Source organism: Chiloscyllium plagiosum, unplaced genomic scaffold (genome assembly GCF_037043375.1).
Source record: "Chiloscyllium plagiosum isolate Xiang-an unplaced genomic scaffold, Cpla_swu_hap1 HiC_scaffold_34, whole genome shotgun sequence".
In the NCBI taxonomy this organism is placed as follows: domain Eukaryota; kingdom Metazoa; phylum Chordata; class Chondrichthyes; order Orectolobiformes; family Hemiscylliidae; genus Chiloscyllium; species Chiloscyllium plagiosum.
Genome location: NW_028270172.1, coordinates 44,328,841 through 44,350,020, shown reverse-complemented (window position 1 = coordinate 44,350,020; position 21,180 = coordinate 44,328,841). Strand labels below are relative to the sequence as shown.

The 21,180-nt window shown below is 44.6% G+C and overlaps 2 long non-coding RNA genes across 3 annotated transcripts in view; one reads left to right on the top strand and one right to left on the bottom strand.

The window, feature by feature from the left end:
• The window catches only part of LOC122564347 (uncharacterized), a 28,756-nt gene extending 25,928 nt beyond the window's left edge, over positions 1–2,828 (bottom strand). The window contains exon 1 of one of the 2 annotated variants that reach the window (XR_015752899.1): positions 2,255–2,828. This is a non-coding gene — a long non-coding RNA (uncharacterized LOC122564347). The remainder of the gene's footprint in view (positions 1–2,254) is intronic. The other variant, XR_015752898.1, reaches the window with a different exon arrangement.
• Positions 1–21,180, top strand: part of LOC148141156 (uncharacterized) — a 62,447-nt gene that overhangs the window by 29,639 nt on the left and 11,628 nt on the right. The gene's annotated exons all lie outside the window — the stretch shown is intronic.

Genomic DNA, 21,180 nt, shown 5'->3' with positions numbered 1-21,180 from the left:
TAAAATCCCCTACCATAACCACCCTATTATTCTTACAGATAGCTGAGAGCTCTTTACAAGTTTGTTTCTCAATTTCCCTCTGACTATTAGGGGGTCTATAATACAATCCCAAGAAGATGATCATCCCTTTCTTATTTCTCAGTTCCACCGAAATAACTTCCCTGGATGTGTTTCCAGGAATATTCTCCCTCAGCACAGCTGTAATACTATCCCTTATCAAAAATGCCACTCCCCCTCCTCTCTTGCCTCCCTTTCTATCCTTCCTGTAGCATTTGTATCCTGGAGCATTAAGCTGCCAGACCTGCCCATCCCTGAGCCATGTTTCTGTAACTGCTATGATATCCCAGTCCAATATTCCTAACCATGCCCTGAGTTCATCTGCCTTCCCCGTTAGGCCCCTTGCATTGAAATAAATGCAGTTTAATTTATTAGTCCTACCTTGTCCCTGCCTGCCCTGACTGTTTGACTTGCTTCTGTTCTCAACTGTTCCAGTCTCAGATTGATCTCTTTCCTCACTATCTCCCTGGGTCCCACCCCCCCACCTTACTAGTTTAAATCCACCCAAGCAGTTCTAGCAAATTTCCCTGCCAGTATATTAGTCCCCTTCCAATTCAGGTGCAATCCATCCTTCTCATACAGGTCACTTCTACCCCCAAAAGAGATTCCAATGATCCAAAAATGTGAATCCTTCTCCCATACACCAGCTCCTCAGCCATGCATTCATCTGCTCTATCCTCTTATTCCTGCCCTCACTAGCTTGTAGCACTGGGAGTAATCCAGATATTACTACCCTTGAGGACCTCCTTTTTAAATTTCTGCCTAACTCTCTGTAATCTCCCTTCAGAATCTCAACCTTTTCCCTTCCAATGTCGTTGGTTCCAATGTGGACAATGACCTCCTGCTGGCCCCTCTCCCCCGTGAGAACATTCTGCACCCTTTCTGAAACATCCTTGATCCTGGCACCAGAGAAGCAACACACCATTCTGCTTTTTCTCTGCTGGCCACAGAAACGTCTGTCTGTACCTCGGACTAAAGAATCCCCTAACACAATTGATCTCTTGGAATCCGACGCACCCCTCGTTGCATTAGAGCCATTCTCAATACTAGGCACTTGGCTGTTCGTGCTACGTTCCCCTGAGAATCCATCACCCCCTACATTTTCCAAAACAGCATACCTATTTGAAATGGGTATAACCACAGAGGTCTCCTGCCTACCTCTCTTACCCTTCCTGGAGTTAACTCATCTCTGTGACTGTATCTGAGACTTTCCCCCTTTCCTGTTACTGCCATCCATCACATACTGTTGCTGTTGCAAATTCCTCATTGTCTTTCTGACCGATCCATTTGATGTGAATGACTCGCAACGAACAGCATTTATTGCAGATTTAATCCGCAGTAACCCTTAAACTCTCTTTAAACTCCCACATCTGACAAGAAGCACACATCACTGTACTAAAGGCCATTTTTGCTCCTTCACAATCTACAGACCCAGAAAATAACACCATCTTATTCCTCGCTATGATCTTACTGAATGGTGATCAGGCACAAAGGGCTATCCTTGTTCTCCCACCCTTGATATGTGAGATGTTGGAGTCAGAAGCATCGGGTGTGGTTGGAGATTTGGAAGATCAATGTGAAGATAAAAGTTGGGTGGGAGGAACAGGTGGTCAGTAAGGAATTGAAGAGGGATATGTCTCTCCATATCTCCCAGTTCCAAAATCGAATTGGTCAGTTGTACAAGACTGCACAGTCATGTCTCCCACTGGTCGACCAATGCTCAAATGGAGACTTCTAATAGGATATAAAACATGGCAAATATACCAAGTTTCTCTATAGTTAATTTCCCAATACATTCTAGGGTTTCGATGGGGTAACATACAAAGGAAGGCCAGGCTTATATGTCCCTGTCAGATCACCAGGATTTTACTGCAAGCTGTCACCTGGCTTTATGGTTGTATAGTATGCAATGTTACCTTTCATTTAATGTTCTGACATTTTGCAAAGCAAACAGTTGAATAGTTACTTATCTCCAACCACACGGGATGAATGTAGATTTCTCCAGCTTCCTCATTTCCCCTCCCCCCACCTTATCTCAGTCCCAATCCTCGGATTCAGACCGCCTTCTTGACCTGCAATCTTCTTCCTGAACTCTCTGCCCCCACCCCCACCCCCTCTCCGGCCTATCACCCTCACCCTCACCTCCTTCCACCTATCGTATTCCCAGTGCCCCTCCCCCAAATTCCCTCCTCCCTACCTTTTATCTCAGCCTGCTTGGCACACCAGCCTCATTCCTGAAGAAGGGCTTATGCCCGAAACATCGATTCTCCTGCTCCTCGGATGCTGCCTGGCCTGCTGTGTTTTTCCAGCACCACATTTTTCACCTCTGGTACTCCAGCATCTGCAGTCCTCACTTTCTCCTAGTTACTTACATAAGTAATGTTCCCTGTTCTAGCTCTCAAGTGTAAAAGCAATTTTAAAATAACACGTGACGTAAGGATTCTTAAGTGCCAGGATCATATTTCTTCTATGATTTTAATTAGCCTGCTACGACATGTTATTACACACCTCTGAGGTAAATGGGACTCAAACCCAGACATTTATTGAATGAATCAATGATTTTATTGTCACATGTATTTTAGTGAGAAAAACAGTCAAATACAATGAAAAGCTTTCCAGTCGCCATGATCTGGCACCGTTTTGAATAGATTTTACAGGCAGACTACTGAAGTGCCACAAGACCATTCTGTGTTGTTATATGGTGCCACCTAAAGGTCTACTAATTCAGTTTTGCTTCTTTCATCATTCAAAACAAGCTTTCAATTCTGACTCCATGTAAGTATATATTCAGAAAGGATGCGTTTTATTATCTTAATCATTTACGCTTTGGGTCTATCAACATATTTGAACAAAATCAGGGTGGTTATTTGAACATGATTATAATTGCTCACCTTTTTAACTTATGGAGAATGAGTAGGGAGATACCTTGTCTGCAGCAGAGTTGGATTTGGGAGAGAACGAGAGGAGACAGCAGAGGAGGAGACCGGAGAATGAGCAGAAAATAAAAATTGAGCGGACACATAAGACCATAAAATAAAAAAGTAGAATGAGGCCATTTGGCCCATCGAGTCTGCTCCACCATTTGATCGTGGCTGTTATGTTTCTCAACCCCATTCTTCAGCCTTCTCCCTGTAACCCTGGATCCCTTTATTAATCAAGAACCCATCTATTTCTGTTTTAAAGCCCCCCCAATGACTTGGCCTTGACAGCCTTCTGTGGCAATGAGTCCACAAATTTTATTCCTTCTGGCTCAAGAAATTCCTTCTCATCTCTACTCCAAAGGGTCATCCCTTCAGTCTGAGACTGTACCCTGGTGTCTCCTACTGATGGAAGCATCTTCTCCACGCCCATTCTACCCAGGCCTCTCAGTATTCTTTGTTCTCCATTGCATGTACACACAACCTTGGGAGCTTGGGAAGAGAGAACCAGGAGCAAGGAAGAGACTCCAGGATCAGACAGTAGAGAAAAAAGTAACATCACAGGAAAAGTCGTTAGTTCATTGGTTGGCAAGTGATTACTCATTTGAATACCTATTCTAAATTGCTTTCAGATTAAATGGTTAATCAGAGAAACATTAGACTAAATGCTAGTAAGATAATTTTAACAATATTAAAAGCCAAATAATTTAGAGATGAAAGTCCAGGAGATGTGTTGTAACTGTATGACTTGGGAGCTGCTGAACCCCATTGTAGATTAAATTCTCGACAGTGTGGAAACAGGCCCTTCGGCTCAACCAGTCCACACTGACCCTTCGAAGGGCAACCCTCCCAGACCCATTCCCCCTGACTAATGTGCCTAACTCTACGGGCAATTTAGTATGGCCAATTCACCTAATCTGCACATCTTTGGACTGTGGGAGGAAACCAGAGCACCCGGAGGAAACCCACGCAGACACGGGGAGAATGTGCAAACTCCACACCGTCAGTCGCCTGAGGTGGGAGTTGAACCCGGGTCTCTGGCACTGTGAGGCAGCAGTGCTAACCACTGAGCCACTGTGTCACCTGTGGTTCACAGTGACCACTCCAAGTGCTGGTTGCCCGTGGAATCAGAATTGATGAACTGGAGTTTGAACTTCATGCATTTTAATACATCAACAGTTGGGGAGAGTTACCTGAATGCTGTGTTTTGGGAAGCAGATAAAACCTGTAAGTTAAATACTTCAAATTTGGCCAGGAACAGGAGGCTATGACAAGTGCGGCCGGTAGAGGGATCCTTAATTTAGGATTGGAGAAGCCTCAGCTCTTGACCCCTTACTTGCTCACTCTGTGGATGAAGAAAGGGACTGGAGGGAGGATGGGCATTTTGTACTATGATGGAGTGGTCATTTAAATGGGAGGTGCGAAAAGTGATAGTGTTGGGGATTCTGTAATTGGGGGTACAGATAGGATCATTTGTAAATGAGAATGAGACTTCCACATGGTATGTTGCTTGCCTGGTGCTGAGGCAAGGGACATCTTGAACTGCTTGAAAGGATATTGGAGTTGGAGGGGGAGGATCCGTGTTGGAACCAACAGCAAAGGCAAGAGATCCTGTTTGGGGAATATCAGGAATTAGGAACAAAACTAAAAACAGGACCTCAACAGTTATCATCTCTGGATTATTACCCAAGCCATGTGCAAATTGGCACAGAGATAAGAAAGTTAGGGAAGTAAACATGTAGCGAAAGAAGCAGTGTGGGACTGGGGGTCCATATTGTGGGGTATTGGCAGCAGTATTTGGACAGGAGGGAACTATACTATTGGAATGGACTCCACCTGAATCTATCTGGATCCAGTGCACAAACAGAAAGGTTCAGTATTACGGTCACAAGAATTTTAAACCAGTAAATAGCGTGCAGCGGGGTGGTTTGGGAGAAGTCAATTCCATTTCAGAATCAAGTAACAGGATATAGAGTAAAGAAACAGTCAGGCATCCTACCTCTGATTCATCAAATCTTGGTAATACAATAAAAAGAATGTTGATTAAACCATGTCAAGAATCACCAGGTTATAGTTTAACAGGTTTATTGACATCAAGCTTTCTGAGCGCTGCCCCTTCACCAAGTGCAACGAAGAGAGCATCCAGGCACAGACTTTCTAATCAGACAGATCAAAAGATCATACAAATGGTGTGAGTGGAGTACAGCTTCATGGGTACGGAACTTGGCTACAGCTTCTGCTCGCCGATTCTGCGTTGTTGTGTATCTCGAAGGCTGCCTTGGAGGATGCTTACCTGAAGATCGGAGGCTGAATGTCCTAGACCACTGACATGTTCCCAGACTGGGAAGGAACACTCCTGTCTGACGATTGTTGGATTCATCTGTTGTCGTAATGTCTGCACAGTCTTGCCAATATATCATGCCTCAAGGCGTCCTTGCCTGCAGTGTATGAGATAGACACCATTGGCCAAGTAGGAGAAAGTGAGGACTGCAGATTCAAAGGGTGGTGCTGGAAAAGCACAGCAGGTTAGGCAGCATCTGAGGAGCAGGACATTTGACATTTCGGGCATTGATTCCAGATTAAGGGCTTATGCCTGTACCCATGAAGCCGGCCTCAACTATGATGTTGGGTTTATATCGCACTATGTGACCCCACTATACTGTTCTGTAAAATCTCCTTACTGTCCTGTTTTGACATCATCACCTTGATAACGTGTTATGATCACTCTACCTTAATTAGTTTGTCCAGTTTTGTGCTACTTGTTACTTTGATTATACCCTGAGCATGCAACTCCTATACTGAGCATATTATTCCAGTCATTTGGCGTGTCTCCAGCACCACCTTATTCTTAATGTTGTATCATCGATAGTCACAGGTGAGGTGCCAGAAGACTGGAGGTTGGTAACGTGGTGCCACTATTTAAGAAAGGTGGTAAGGAAAAACCAGGGAACTATAGACCAGTGAGCCTGACGTCAGTGGTGGGCAAGTTGTTGGAGGAAATCCTAAGGGACAGGATGTACATGTATTTGGAAAGGGAAGGACTGATTAGGGATAGTCAACATGGCTTTGTGCGTGGGAAATCATGTCTCACAAGCTTTATTGAGATTTTTCAAGAAGTAACAAAGAGGATTGATGAGGGCAGAGCCGTTGACATGATCGACATGGAAGGTTTGTAGCTCAGGTTGAGATTTAGGGTGTAGGTTTGCTCACTGAGCTGTAGGTTTGATATCCAGATGTTTCGTTACCTGGCTAGGTAACATCATCAGTGGCGACCTCCAAGTGAAGCGAAGCTGTTGTCTCCTGCTTTCTATTCATATCTTTCTCCTGGATGGGGTTCCTGGGGTTTGTAGTGATGTCATTTCCTGTTCGTTTTCTGAGGGGTTGATAGATGGTATCTAGATCTATGTGTTTGTTTATGGCGTTGTGATTGGAGTGCCAGGCCTCTAGGAATTCTCTGGCATGTCTTTGCTTAGCCTGTCCCAGGATAGATGTGTTGTCCCAGTCGAAATGGTGGCTTTTTTCATCCGTGTGTAGGGCTACGAGGGAGAGAGGGTCGTGTCTTTTTGTGGCTAGCTGGTGTTAGTGTATCCTGGTGGCTAACTTTCTGCCTGTTTGTCCTATGTAGTGTTTGTGGCAGTCTTTGCATGGAATTTTGTAGATGACGTTGGTTTTGTCCATGGTTAAGTTTGTTAGTTTTTGTTTGAGAGTGTTGGTGAGTTTTTGTGCTACTAGGATTCCGAGGGGTCTTAGTAGTCTGGCTGTCATTTCTGAAACTTCTTTGATGTATGGTAAGGTGATTAGGGTTTCTGGTTGTGTTTGGTCTGCTTGTCGTGGTTTGTTCTTGAGGATTCTGCGCACTGTATTTTTGAGTATCCGTTCTTCTTGAATACGTCTTATAGGTGGTTCTCCTCTGTTTTCCGAAATTTGACCATGCTGCAGTGTGTGGTGGCTCGTTGGAATAGTGTTCTGATACAGCTTCGTTTGTGTGTGTTGGGATGGTTGCTGGTGTAGTTAAGTATTTGGTCAGTGTTTGTCGGGGGTTTTCTGTATACGCAGGTTTGTAGTTCTCCGTTGTCCTTTCTTTCGACTGTGATGTCCAGAAATGCGAGTTTGTTGTCGGTTTCTTCCTCCTTGGTGAACTTTATTCCTGTGAGGGTGTTGTTGATGATGTTAAATGTCTCTTCTATCTTGTTTCGTTTTGTGATGACAAAGGTGTTATCTATGTAGCAGACCCAGATGGTTTGATGGTTGGTAGGGCTGTTTTTTCTAGCCTTTGCATTACCGCTTCTGCTATGAATCCTGATAGTGCAGGTGCCATGGGTGTGCCGTTGGTTTGTTTGTAGACTATGTTGTTGAAAGTGAAGTGGGTGGTGAGGCACAGGTCCACTAGCTTCATGATGTTTTCGTTGGTAACATGATTGATGGTGGTTGGGGTGTGTGTGATGGTCTCTTCTAAAAGTGTTTCCTTTGCCAGGTCAATGTTGATGGAGGTGAATAGTGCTGTTACATCGAATGAGATCATTGCTTCGTCTTCCTCTATTTTGGTGTTTTTGATGATTTTTAGGAATTCCTGGGTGGAGTGGATGGAGTGCTGTGACTCTTCTACTAGGGGTATTTCAGTCTTGCGTGTAGTTCTTTGGCCAGACTATAAGTTGCTGTTCCGGGTGGTGCAACTGTAGGTCTGAGGGGGGCTCCTGGTTTATGGATTTTTGGTAGTCCGTAGAATCGTAGGGTGTTGGTCCCGTCGGGTTTCATTTTCTGGAATTCCGTCTTGTTTAATTGTCCGGAATTGTGTAATTTTCTTCGGAGATATGTCATTTTGTTTCCTAGTTGTGGGGTCGGGTCTAGCACCACCTGTTGGTAGGTGTTGGTGCCTGCGAGTAGTGCATTGGCTTTCTCGATGTAGACCCTTCTGTTCAGGATGACTGTGAGCCGACCTTTGTCTGCAGGTAATATAACAATGTTATTGTCTTTTTTGAGGTTTTCTAGGGCTTTCTTTTCTTGTGTGTTCAGTTTGTTTCCTTCCCTCTTTCGGCTCAGAGTAGGTGCAACTGTCTGTCTGATCGTTTGTTGTGTTTCTTCCGTGAGATTGCTGTCCTTCAATGTGGTTTCTAATGCCGCTAGGAAATCCTTCTTGTCAGCGTCTCGGTAATTGAAATTTAATCCTTTTACTAGTACCGCCTTTTCTGTGTCTGATAGGGTCCGGTCTGATAAGTTCTTTATCCATGTCCCTGTGTTATCGGTTTTGTCTTTGTTTGTGAGCTTGTCCAGTTTTTTCTTCAGGTCCCGATTTCCTTTATCTGTGTTTGTCGTTGTTTGGTGTTTATGGCTCATTCTACCGCGTCTGTCCATTCTTGATTTGTTGCTTGTTTGAATAACGGCTTTTAGTGCGCAATTTTCCGTTTGTATTTTCGGAGTCTGTGGTGGGCGTCACTGATTAGTTCTCGGAGCATTTTGCGGCCGTTTTGTTCTGTTAAACCTCTGGCTTGAGGTGTTTTTATCGGCGGTTTGTATTGGAGACATTTTGGCAGTACCTGTTTTCTCAAACATTCACACAGGAAGTACAGTTGTTCGCGGGTGGAACTCTCTCGGATGGCATTCCTTTCCCATCTTCGGGCAAGTTGTAGTGTGTTGCGCCCAAAGACTTTTGCAAGGTTTGTGAAGGTTTGTAGCTCAGGTTGAGATTTAGTGTGTAGGTTTGCTCGCTGAGTTGTAGGTTTGATTTCCAGACCTTTCGTTACGTGGCTAGGTAACATCATCAGTGGTGACCTGCAAGTGAAGCGAAGCTGTTGTCTCCTGCTCAAAGGTATAAGACAGAGGATAGTGGTGGAGGGTTGTTTTTCAGCTTAGAGGCGACTTTTCATCATTTATATAAATGATTTGGATGCGAGCATAAGAGGTATAGTTAGTAAGTTTGCAGATGACACCAAAATTGGAGGTGTAGTGGACAGCAAAGAAGGTTACCTCAGATTATAACAGGATCTTGATCAGATGGGCCAATGGGCTGAGAAGTGGCAGATGGAGTTTAATTTAGATAAATGCGAGGTGCTGCATTTTGGGGAAGCAAATCTTAGCAGGACTTATACACTTAATGTAGACTAATGGTACACTAATGTCCTAGGGAGTGTTGCTGAACAAAAAGACCTTGGAGTGCAGGTTCATAGCTCCTTGAAAGTGAACTCGCAGGTAGATAAGATAGTGAAGGCGGCGTTTGGTATGCTTTCCTTTATTGGTCAGAGTATTGAGTACAGGAGTTGGTTGGTCATGTACAGGACATTGGTTAGGTCACTATTGGAATATTGCATGTAACTCGGAAGGATATTGTGAAACTTGAAAGAGTTCAAAAAAGATTTACAAGGATGTTGCCAGGTTGGAGGATTTGAGCTATAGGGAGAGGCTGAACAGGCTGGGGCTGTTTTCCTTGGAGCATCAGAGGCTGAGGGGACCTTATAGAGGTTTATAAAATCACTGGGGCATGGCTAGGGTAAATAGACAAGGTCTCTTCCCTGGGTGGGGGAGTCCAGAACTAGCAGGCAGAGGTTTAGGGTGAGAGGGGAAACATTTAAAAGACACCTAATGGGCAACTTATTCACGCAGAGGGTGGTACATACATGGAATGAGCTGCCAGAGGATGTGGTGGAGGCTGGTACAATTGCAACATTTAAGAGGCATTTGGATGGGTATATGAATAGGAAGGGATTGGAGGGATATGGGCCAGGTGTTGGCAAGTGGGACTAGGTTGGGTTGGGATATCTGATTGGCATGGACGGGTTGGACCGAAGGGTCTGTTTCCATGCTGTACATCTCTAAGACTCTGCCTTAATTAATCGGATTATAGGTCATCCCTTCACTCATTATTCAGCTCACACTGTGTGACACTGTTGAATACCTGCAGAGATCTATTATTCGGTCTGTCGAAACTCCACTCACACCGTTTGCTTGATCTTTGACCTCTCTGATTATAGAGTCTGTGTCTGGGTGCTCTCTTACTTCATCTGACAAAGAGGCAGTGCTCTGAAAGCTTGTTGGACTGTAACCTGGTATTGTGTGACTTTTGACCTTGTCTGCCCCAGTCCAACACCAACACCTTCACATCATGATTAAACCAGAAGAGAGAAGTGCAGCAGCATGCAGGCTCAGTGGTTAGCACTGCTGCCTCACAGCGCCAGGAACCAGTGTTCAGTTTCCCCCTCGGGGGACTGTCTGTGTGGAGTTTGCACCTTCTCCCCGTGTCTGCGTGGGTTTCCTCCGGGTGCTCCGGTTTCCTTCCAGAATCCAAAGATGTGCAGGTCAGGTGAACTGGCCATGCTAAATTGCAAAGTGAGGGGTAAACATAGGGTAGGGGAATGGCTCTGGATGGGTTATTGTTCAGAGGATCAGTGTGGACTTGTTGGGACGAAGGGCCTGTTTCCATACTGTAGGGAATCTAATCTAAGTAACAAACAGGTAAATAAAGCATCGATACTAAGGGACAGATTACAGTGTATGGCCCAAATAAGAGATCTATATACAAATGCTTGGAATGTAAGGAACAAATTAAATGAGCTGCAGGCACAAATTGAAATTGGATATTATGATACAGCAGCCATGTGTTTAGATTCAAACCTGACTTTGTTATTAAGCCTGCCATTAAGGATGGTGCTGTTGTTGTTTGTCGTCCTGCCCTCTCCTTTGCAGAGGCTGAGCGCCAACTCTTAGATACCTTCTTCTATTTCCCCCTGGACCAGGACCCCCATCATGGCACGTTTGACCATTGTATCAAATACAGTCACCAACCTCATTTCATCTGGTGATCTCCACCCACACTGCCTCTGAGCTGATAGTCCCCCAGCTTACTTCTAAAACCTTCCAAAAATTCACAAACAAACTGCCGGGCAGATCCATTGTTTCTGCCTGTTTCTGCCCCACAGAACTCACCTCTTCCTACCTTGACTCAGTCATTTCTCCCCTGGTCCAGTCCCAGCTCACATACATCTGCGATTCCTCTGACACGTTTTGCAATTTCCAGTTTGCAGGCTCCAGCCGTCTCCTCTTTTTGCTAATCCCTTTAAACGTCCATCCCGCACCAGGGTGGTCTCACAGCTCTCTGCTTCTTCCTGGAGCAAAGGACTGAACCATCCCCACCCTCGCACTCCCCTCCCTTGCCCGGCCGAGCTCATGCTCACCCTGAACAACTTCTCTTTTAACTCCTCGTATTTTCTTCAGGGCAGAGGGGGTGGCCATGGGTATCTGCACGGGCCCCAGTTGTACCTGTCTCTTCGTGGGGAATGAGGAACATTCTTGTTCTAGTCCTATTCCAGGCCCCACCCACAACACTTTCTCCAATATATCAATGGTATCACCAGTGCTATTTCCCTCTCTTGCCTGGAATTGGAAAGGTTCATCGATTTTGTTTCCAATTTCCACCCTGCCCTCACTTTCATCTGGTTAATCTCTGACTCTTCCCTTGTCTTCCCCAATATCTCTGTTTCCATTTCTGGGAATAGACTGGCCACTAATGTCCACTATAAACCCACCGACTCCCACAGCTATCTGGACTATACATCCTCACAACCTGCTTCTTATAAAGACTCCATTTTATTCTCCCAGTTCCTCCGTTTCCATTGCATATGTTTTGATGAGGCCAACTTTGACAAGGGAGCCTCCGAAATGTTCACCTTGTTCCTCAAACGAGGATTCCCCTGCATCGTTGTGGACAGGACCCTCAATCGGGTCTGACCCATCTCCCGGACCTCCGCCCTCACCCTCCTGCAACATCCCACCAGCATCCATATCCAGAAGATCATCAGCCACCACTTCTACCACCTCCAGCTATCACCAGACACATTGCCCCCTCCCCTCCTTTGTCCGCCTTCCACAGGGACCATTCCCTCCAGGATATTCTGGTCCACTCTTCCTTCACTCACAAACACTTCCCCGACCACAGCACCTCCCCCTGCAACCACCAAAGGTGTAACACCTGACCATTTACTTTCTCCCTCCTCAGTATCCAAGGGTCAAAAAATATATTCCAGGTGAAGCAGCACTTTACCTGCACTTCACTCAATCTAGTCTACTGCATTCACTGCTCACAATGTAGTCTCCCCTACACTGGAGAAACGAAATGGTAAAATGGCAGAGGTAGTGGAGCTCTACTGATAAGAAACAAAATGAATTCTATGGTTAAGGAAGATGCAATGAGGGGAAAGCATTCATCGGAGACTGTATGAGTGGAACTGAGAAACAATAAAGGATCTAAAACTATAATAGGTCTGTATACATAGTTGTGGGTGTGTTCACCGAGTTGGGAAGTTAATTTGCAGACATTTTGTCCCCTGTCTAGGTGACATCTTCAGTGCTTTGGAGCTTCCTGTGAAGTGCTGCTGTACTGTGTCTTCTGGAATTTATTTGGTTCCATTCCTGCTGCTTCTGGTTGTTAGTTGTCGTGGCCGGTATATGGGTCTAGGTCTATGTGCTTGTTGATGGAGTCTGTGGCTGAGTGCCAGGCTTCTAGAAATTCTCTGGCCGTCCAATATTTGGCTTGTCCTATGTTCGTTGTGTTGTCCCAGTCAAATTTGTGGTCCTTGTCATTTGTGTGTGTGGTTACTAGGGCCAGTTAGTCATGGCATTTACTGGCTAGTTGGTGGTCATGGATGCGGATTGCAAGTTGTCTGCCAGTTTCTCCTACATTGTTGTGTGCAGTCTTTGCATGGAATTTGTAAATTATGTTTGTCTTGTACATGATGGGTACAGCATCTTTTGTTCTGGTGAGTTGTTTCCTGAGCATGGTTGTCTGTTTATGGGCTGTCATGAATCCCAGTGGTTGGAGAAGTCTGGCTGTCAGTTCAAAGACGTTTTTATATAAGGTAATGTGGCTAGTGTGTTAGGTCGTGGCACGTCCTTGTCACGTTGTTTGTCTGTGGATGCAGGACAAACTGGCAGACAACTAGCAATCTGCATCCATGAACACCAACTAACCACTAAACACCACAACTAACTGTCCTTAGTTGCACACACACAGAGGACAAGGACCACAAATTTGACTAGGCCTACACAATGATCATAGGACAAGCCAAACAGAGGACAGGCAGAGAATTTCCACAAGCCTGGCACTCAGCCACAGACTCCATCAACAAGCACATAGACCTTGACCCAATATATTGGCCATTACAATGAACAACTGGAACTGGCTACCGGGAACCGCAGAAACGGAACCAAATGAATTCCAGAAGACACAGTACAGCAGCACTTCACAGGAGGCTCCAAAGCACTGAAGATGTCACTTAGACAGGGGATGAAATGTCTGCAAATCAACTTCCCAGCCCAGCAAACATACTCACAACCACAACAACCGACACCTGAGCTACAAATCTTTCTGCACACCTGAGGTATGTACACAGACACCCTGGTAGCAGCTATGGACTCGATTGTATAAATGCAGAAATTAGGAAAGTGCGCAGCAAAGCTAGTTTAGTATTATTGGGGCATTTTAACGTTAACGTAAGTTGAGGGAGGTAGACAGGCACCCCATCAGAAATTTCTGGAATATGTCAGGGATAGTTTCCTTGAGCAGTATGTCCTGGATGCAACAAGAAGGCAAGCAATATTGGATTGAGTAACGAGCCAGATTTAATTGGTAACCTAATTGTGAGTGAACATTCATTAAATAATGATCATAATATTATCGAGTTCAAAGTAGCATTTGAAAGTGAAAATGATAAATCAGCTATGAGAGTTTTAGATTTAGGTAAGATTAACTAACAAAATGAGACAGAAACTCCGAACTGTAAATTTTGGATAATCTACTGATGGGTGAAACAACTGAAGCACAGTGGAGCATGTCTAAAAAAAATTTAACAGGTGAGGGGTAATCTTGGTGTTGGCCTATTCCCCTGAGCCACAGCAGTCACCCAAGCCATCATCCACTTCAACTGGACATCAAAGATGGACTGTGTCTGAAGATACACCATACGTAAAGCTCTGAATAAGTCAGGAGAATGAACATCCTTAATGCCAGCATCAGCCTGATGGCCACCTTTTGCTTGTGGTTGTATCAAGCTGCGCATAGACACTTTGCACACAAACACCAGGTGTCACTATGTGCTAAGTTTCTACCTGTTCCTGGTGTTATGAAGGATGGGCCTGGCCTTTTTTCCGTGAAACATTCCAAAAAGTTGGACCATTCTGTATCATCTGTCTCTTGTGGAAAAAAATTGTAAAGGAAGACACCTTTAAACTATAAGTCCATCAGGAAATGATCAGCATGGAACATCCTCAAGACCCTGTGGGAAAAGAAGAGTGTAGAGCCTATTGGGTGGTTCCCTGAGCAGAATGTCAGTCATTTGGCAAAATGCCTCATCAGCAAGCACCAAGACATTGCTTAGCTGATGGTGAATAGGGCATTAATTGTGAGATCCTTCATGTACACTTGAACTCTGTGCCACTGCACACTGCCCTCGAAGTGGTTATGGTGGGGGGAAAAGAGACTGTCATACAGTTCCTTCTGGAATGTGCTATTGCAAAGAGGGTCTGCAGAGAGATGCACTGGTTTTTGTTGAGGCTCATCCTGAGCAGCTCTGTGACCCAGGACTCTGTACTCTATGGTCTGTTCCCTTGGACACACACTGAGAGCAACATTGACTGGGCCCATGAGGCCATTAACTCAGTAAAAGGCACTCTTTGATCTGCCTAAAACCTGTTGCTCTTCAGTGCAAAGTGTTGACCTCCAACCGAATGTTGTAGACTGGCTCATTCCAAGGTTCAGGAATGCATGCTGAGCAACACAGAGCTTGGGGCAGCAGCTCCACCATTTAAGGTTTTTCTGCCAAAGAATAATGGGGGCAAGTAGGAGACCAGAAGAACACAGCAAGCTAGGCAGCATTAGGAGGTGGAGAAGTCAACATTTTGGGTATGTCTTTTCTTCAGGACTTTTAGATTAGATTACTTACAGTGTGGAAACAGGCCCTTCAGCCCAACAAGTCCACACCGCCCCGCCGAAGCGCAACCCACCCATACCCCTACATTTATCCCTTACCTAACACTATGGACAATTTAGCATGGCCAATTCACCTGACCTGCACATCTTTGGACTGTGGGAGGAAACCGGAGCACCCGGAGGAAACCCACGCAGACACGGGGAGAACGTGCAAACTCCACACAGTCAGTCGCCTGAGGCGGGAATTGAACCCGGGTCTCTGGCGCTGTGAGGCAGCAGTGCTAACCACTGTGCCACCGTGCCGCCCATGGGTTTCAGGGGAGCTGTAGATAAAAGCAGTAGCGGGGGCTGGGTGGTGAAGTGGGGATAGGTGAAGACAGGTAGAGGGTACGACCTGGTTGGTCAATGGGAGGAATGAATCCAGTTGGTGGCAGGGAGGAGGGGAAGAGAGGGGGAGAGGCTGGAAAGGTAGGTTATTTGAAATTGGAGAACTCAATGATGAGTACTCTGGGCTGTTGGCTGCCCAGGCGGAAGATGAAGTGCTGTTCCTCCAATTTGCAGTTTGGTTCATTGTGGCAATGGAGGAGGCCAAAGATGGTCATGCTGGAAAGGGAGTGGGAAGGGGAATTAAAATGGGCGGTGACTGGGAGTTCAGGTCGGCCCCTGCAGACCCAGCTGAGATGCTTGGCAAAACGTGCCCTAAGTTTACGTTTGGTCTCCCCGATGTAGAGAAGACCACATCAGGAGCACCCGATGCAGTAATCTAGGTTGGATGAGAGGCAGGTGAACCTCTGTCCGGAAGGACTATTTGGGGCCCTGGATGGAGTTGAGGGGGGTGTTGTACCAGCAGGTTTTGTATCTTTTCCGGTTCCAGGGTAAGGTACCTGGGAGTTTTGGGAGGGAGGGGTCAGTGGAGAGAGTGGCGTAAATAAGGACTGTCAAAGGGAATGGTCCTTGTGGAAGGTAGAGAGGGGTGGGGAGGGGAAGATGTTCTTGGTGGTGGAGTCCAGTTGGAGTTGGCAGAAGTGTTTAAGGATGATGCATTGGATGCAGAGACTGGTGAGGTGGTAGGTGAGGACAAGGGGGACTCTGTCTTTGTTGCATTTGGAGGGGATGTTTAGAGCAATGAAACTAGGAATGGAGGTGGTGTGGTGGAGGGATGTCTGGAAGACAGGGAGGAAAAGCACCATATTGTTCGAAATAGATGGACATCTGGGATGCTCGGGAGTGGAGTATAATGAAGGTCTGTTCGCTTTATCAGACCATCTTGGTGTATCAAATGTATGTAAATATTGTCCGACATAAATACCAATGTTTATTTGTTTGTGATGCACAAAGACTGTACAGATTAGCTACAGTAACTCTGTATGTTCATAAAGGTACTTTATTCATAAAAATATATTTTCCCAATAAAAGAAGAAACATTTAACACAATACAAAACCAGTTTATAGCCTTGCAAGGGAAAAGCTCCACTTCATAGAGAAAGCAGCCATGGGCAATTAAAAAGATATGGAACAGCCAAAAACTAAATCAAAGGGCTTACAAAAATACAAATATTAGCACATATACTGCTGAATGGCAAAGGTACAGAGAAGAGCAAAAGGGCCACAAAATAACTGATGAGTAATGGATATGGAAGGATAGTGGCATAGGACATCAAAAACAAAGAGAAAGAAGAACAAGAACAACTGACAGAGTTGACGAGCCCACTCCGCCACTCCCATTGTGTCTAATGGATGGAGATGAAGCCCAGCAAGAGAGAAAGAGAAAGAGAGAGAGAGAGAATAACGACCCCACACACAACCCTTACTCTGCTATATCGATGGCATCATCTGTGCAACTTCTCTGTCTCATCCAGATCTTTGTGCAAGGAGCCGTTTGGGACATCAAGGGACCAATGGGAAGTGGAGCTGGCCAATGCCATTGAACCAGAATTGGCCACCCCTTTTCTGCGCTCAAGAGGATGCAACAACATTCTCTGCCACATGCAGATGTTCAAAATACCTCCAGAAACACTCCATAGCGCTCCAAGGCATGCTTCAACATTGACGTTGGACAGCATGAAGTCTAGTGGCATCAGGTGAAACAATGAGCAAGGAAACCTTCTGCTGATTAAACATTTCTTCACTTGGCTTCAAACCTATCTGGGTAAAACTGCAAAGAGGATTTGAGATATTTAACTGCACACACAAATCCAAGCTTACTTTCCCTTTCCCAGAAAATTATTCTCTTTTATCCTCTACACTGCGTGCATTCCCTTCAAGCATTCTGTATCAGCAAACTTGGATGATTTACTCTTGATCCTTTTATCTACATTATTAATATAAATTACAAATCCCAGCACTGACCTTTGCAGCATCCTTGACTCCAACAGCCTACCAACTTGAAAATAACCCACAAGTTTTTCTACTTGGAGCCCCCCCTAAACCAAGCCTGGGGATTGTAATGCATGATCAACCTTCCTCCTAATACAGGGTAATATAAAAACCGGTACAGTCAGCACACACACTTCATGCTGCCTGCTAAACGGAATGATGACACTTGGCGGACTGCAGCTTATAAACCTGTGACAGCATTTCTCAGCACAGCACGGCTCGCACCATTTAAAACTAGCTTACACAACTTAAACCCAGCTCACTTGCTAAAGGACAAGTACGCCTTGGTGTCAGCAAGAACAGGATGTGCTTGGACAAGGCAATCTGATCAGGAAGAACACTGTCTAATAGTGTAACCGGTTAGAGTGCATGTTTCAAGGGTCTCAGAAGCAGCAGGTAGACACAAAGAAAGATGTTCTTTATCAGCCGTGGACTGGGGACCTTCCATAACAAGGAGAAAGTGAGGACTGCAGATGCTGGAGTACCAGAGTTGAAAAATGTGGTGCTGGAAAAACACAGCAGGCCAGGCAGCATCCGAGGAGCAGGAGAATCAACGTTTCAGGAAGAAGGGCTTATGCCCGAAACGTCGATTCTCCTGCTCCTCGGATGCTGCCTGGCCTGCTGTGTTTTTCCAGCACCACATTTTTCAACCTTCCATAACAATCCTGACAAGGCAATGACTGAAACTGACTGCTGCAGTCAATGAAGCATTGTGACCCCAAGAAATTAGATGCAGCGCTGCAAGATTTTCAACGACCTTACAAAGAGTCACCTTTGAATGTCAATTCCTACCACATAAACCATGAGCTTGACACACTGTTCAATTCACAACTTGTCCTTCATTAGCCAACCAATAATGGAGACCAATACCTCACATTCACAGCTTCACTTCACCTCACACTAAGCACTGCCGCAAGTCTCACACCCACTGTTGCCTGTTTGCATGCACTGTCAGGAATTCGACCATGGCAGGCATCTTTTTTTTTATATAGATATTTTTATTAGAAATTTAACATTTTTACAAGTTTACAAAAATAAACAAAACTCTCAGATATAAACATTGATATACAATTAGCTCAAATATACAATAGCCAAAATTTGACAACAAAAAAAACCAAAACAAAACAACAAAAAAAAACCCAAAAAAAAACAACAAAAAAAAACAAACAGACAAAACTCAACTATCTACTAATCTAACCTACAACTAACCAGGGTGTATATTTAAGTCTCTTACATGCTCGGGATGTGTTAACATCAGATATGATAAAACCCGTATTCGTGCGGGATTCCTCCCCCGAGGGGCCGCGGACCAGCCAGGTTCGTAGTCTCAATTAAATAAAAGCCCTTGTTAGGATAGCCGAAATATCTGTATTTATGTAATTCAAAAAGGGCTGCCATATTTTATAAAATAATTCGGTCTTTCGGTGCACCATATTTGTAAGGAAGTCAAGGGGAATACATTCCATAATTAGTCTGTGCCAATTTGAAAGTCCAGGGGGGCCCTCCGCCACCCAGTTCATCAAAATATTTTTCCTTGCACAGAAAGAAAGAATAGAAAATAGTCTCTTCCCGTACGTGTCCAGGGAGGGAAAGTTCGAAAAGCCCAAGAGGAGAGATACGGGGTCCACTTTTATTTCCGTTCCTAAAATTTCTGTCAGGGTACTTGCTACTTTAGTCCAATATCCACGGATCTTATGACAGGTCCATAAGCAATGTACAAGAGTGCCCACCTCTATTTTGCATTTAGGACACATTGGAGATGCTCCTGCCTTAAATTTTGTCAATCGAACCGGTGCTATATGGGCCCTATGAAGTATCTTCAGCTGGATAGCCTGGGTTCTGTTACAAATAGTAATTCTTCTAGCATTTTCCCAGATATCATTCCACGTTTCTGTGGAGATTTCTAGTCCCAGATCCTGATCCCATGTTTTAAGCAGATTATCCATATCTCCCGATACTTCATCATGTAGCAAATGATAAATATTACTGACGGAAGATACCCCCACTGGTCGTAGGACACTACATTCTCTATCGGATTTATAAAGACTATCTAATAACGTAGTCTTCTTCTGTATAAAATCTTGAATTTGGAAGTATCGAAAGAGGTCTCCATTGGGTAATCCGAATTTCTGACGCAGCTGTCCGAAAGACATCAGGACCCCATCTTTAAATAAATCCCCGAGACATGAGATACCCCTGGCTCTCCAGAGTTTAAAAGTGGCATCTGTTAACCCCGGTTGGAATCCCCATGCTCCCACTATCGGTGCATAGGGGGATGTTTTATGTGAATTACCCTCATTTTGCCGCATTATATTCCAAGCCTTGATTGTATTCAGTATTATAGGGTTTTTACAGTGATCTGTAATGATTTTCCTCTTGTCTGAGAATAAAAGGTTAATAAGTGGGTATTTTACTTGAGAAGCCTCGATGTCCAACCAGATTGATTGTGGATCAGACAAGACCCAATCAGCTATATAACTTAATAGGGAACTTAATTGATATTTCCTAAAATCTGGGAAGTCCAATCCACCCCTTGCCTGTGGAAGCTGTAGCTTCTTCAGCTTAATGAGGGGTCGCCTATGGTTCCAGATAAAGGAACTCAGCCAGCCGTATAATTTACATAAAGCCGTCCTCGGCAGCATCACCGGAAGCATTCTCATAGGATATAGGAGACGGGGCAGGATATTCATTTTGATTAATGCTATTCTACCCAGCCAGGAAATTGGTAGGTCTCCCCATCGCTGGAGGTCCTGCCTTATCCTTTCCAATAAATACACAAAATTAGCCTTATACAACTGACCAAATACTGGAGTAATAAAAATGCCTAAATATAAGAAACCCTCCAGGGACCAGCGAAAGGGAAAAAGGGAACCGTCCGCTAAGCGGGGTATCACAGCAAGGCCACCCATTGGCATAGCTTCCGATTTTGAAAAATTAATTTTATAGCCTGAGAATGCACTAAATGTATTAATAACTTGGATTAAGCGAGGTATGGACATCAAAGGGTTACTGAGGAATAGAAGAACATCATCTGCATAAAGGGTAATTTTATGTTTACCTGTACCAATCCTTGGGGCCACTATATTAGGATCAGCTCGTATAGCTTCTGCTAGTGGTTCAATTATTAGCGTGAATAACAATGGCGAGAGGGGACATCCCTGACGGCAGCCCCTACCCACACTGAAGCTATCCGAGCCTAATCCATTGGTAACCACAACTGCTTTGGGGTCACTATACAATGTTGAGATCCATTTGGTAAACACCTGTCCAACACCAAACCTCTCCAATGTGGAAAACAAATATGACCATTCGACCCTATCAAATGCCTTTTCCGCGTCTAATGAAACCACTACTCCTGGTATCTTTCCCTGATGACAAGCTTGAATCATATTCAGAGCCCTTCTAACATTATTGGATGATCTACGGCCCTTAATAAACCCCGTCTGATCCTCCTTTATAATATGTGGCAGTATCCTTTCTAATCTCAGTGCTAACGTTTTAGAGAGGATTTTAAAATCTACATTTAGCAAGGATATTGGTCTGTATGATGTACAATCTTCTGGGTCCTTTCCTTTTTTGAGGATAAGAGAGATATTTGCCTCTTTCAGCGAAGGCGGGAGACAGCCCTGACTATATGCATAGTTATACATGTCCATAAGTGGACCAACCAGTATTTCTGTAAATTCTTTATAGAATTCAGCTTGAAAGCCATCTGGGCCCGGCGTCTTACCATTTTGAAGGTGCCTAATTGCATCAACTATTTCTTGGGGTGTAAGAGGAGCATTTAGGACCGATACTTGTTCCGGAGTTAGGTCTGGAAAAGTCAAATTTTTTAAAAATGACTGCATCCTCTTCGCCCTATCTTCACAATCCTGTGATTTATATAACTCAGAATAGAATTTTCTAAAGGTCGCA